The sequence below is a fragment of the Phocoena sinus genome, chromosome 3 (assembly GCF_008692025.1).
Source record: "Phocoena sinus isolate mPhoSin1 chromosome 3, mPhoSin1.pri, whole genome shotgun sequence".
In the NCBI taxonomy this organism is placed as follows: domain Eukaryota; kingdom Metazoa; phylum Chordata; class Mammalia; order Artiodactyla; family Phocoenidae; genus Phocoena; species Phocoena sinus.
In genome coordinates, this window is record NC_045765.1 from 25,963,870 (window position 1) to 25,965,538 (window position 1,669).

A 1,669-nucleotide genomic window follows, 5' to 3' on the forward strand; every position below is an offset into this window, starting at 1 on the left:
ATGTTTAACTCTTGACATGCAGGGCTAAAATAATAGAATACATAAGCTAAAGAACTAGGGAGGCAGTTTCAATATGGTGTTAGTTCTGTTCTTAGTGGTAAGGAAGGATATAAAAGTTGAGAAAAGCATTGCTAAAGACTCTCCTTATGAAACAAAAGGCATTCCTGTTACTTTTTCCACCAATGTTGTTTGTTCTGGCTGAAGGAGAAAAATGAGTGGCTTCAAGGGACTAAAACTGAGGACGAAAAGAGGGACTTGGGCATCCCAATGTGATCTCAGCGTATATGGGGCTTCCCAGAGCTCTGTGAAGTGGCTGTAAGTGAATAATCCTTATTGTAACCCACGACCGAGGTTAAAAAAATCAGGAGCTCCACTAAATGCATCTGGCAAGCATTTCGTCTTCCCTTAAATAAAATAAATTCCCTTAATAAAGCCAATGGAGGCAGGGTTGGTGGCAGGGGTGGGGGGCGGAGAGGGTGTGTATGATTTATTATGGAGCAAGGAGAGGGCCTTGATGGCTCTGAACCATCTATTAGAACTGCTGGTTCTAAAACCAAGTTGTACATTGGTTTCTCTTTTTGTGCCAATCTTACAGTTTTTAAAAAATATAACTTTTATGAATATCATCATTAGTGCTATAAGCACAGGGAAGTATAAGTTAATTCTACAGTAAAGTGATTATTAAATCCATTAGTCATATACAGGGAATCCATAATTAACTTATTCTCCAGCATCAAGTAAATGATTCTACTGTGTGCTTTAAGAAAGCAATTGTTCACTAATATGCAAAATACAGCAGAACTATTAGATCATAAGGCTTTGCAATCTTATAATTAAATTATAAATTTTACATATTTTAATAATGCGCTTTATATACTTTAATTGTTTTCTACGCAAGATTAAAAGGAGGTGCCACGGTTTTTCTCAGACATATTGTATCTAGACCTGAACCGTGCAATGCTTAATAATAATTGATGAGTATCTACCAGGGATGACAGTAGTCTTTCAGAAGCATCAGATATTTCTTTGGATCATTGCTGAGGACGAAAATGAAGATGTGCATTAGCCTTAAGTGGAGTTGCAGCTATACCCTTGGGCTTTCTTTTGTTTTCCCCCCTTTTGCTGTTATAACAACCACAGGCATCTATGTTCTCTCTTCCCAGAATGGGCTGGCTTCCATTCTCACTGCCTTGGCTGTATGCGTGGGTAAGGCAACACGCACATTAAATTCTCTGCAGGGGACTTATGCGCCTACTTGAGCAATCTATTGTTATTATATTTTAGATTAAATAATGATGCCATTCTTTTCCATGTGCACAATTAAATGTGTTTGAAAGACCTGGGAAATACCACAGATCTGTGCCTCGGGGGGTGCCTCTGTAACCTTCTGTTTTTCCAAATGCTGATTGTTGCAGTGGGAACTGTAGTGCTGCTTTCCTTTATTCTCCCTCAGAGGGAACCAACCTTTCTCAGATGGTTTCCCTGTTCCAGCCGGCTTTCCAGTTTTTAGAAGTAACATTGCGTTGAAGATGCCCTCCACACAAGACGAATGAGAAGTTCATTCATTCAGCAAACCCTTATTGAGAGTTTACCACATTCCCAGCCCTGAGCTTAACACTCGGGGCATAACGATTTAAAAAGATGAGATTTCTTGACTTAGGCCTGTGAA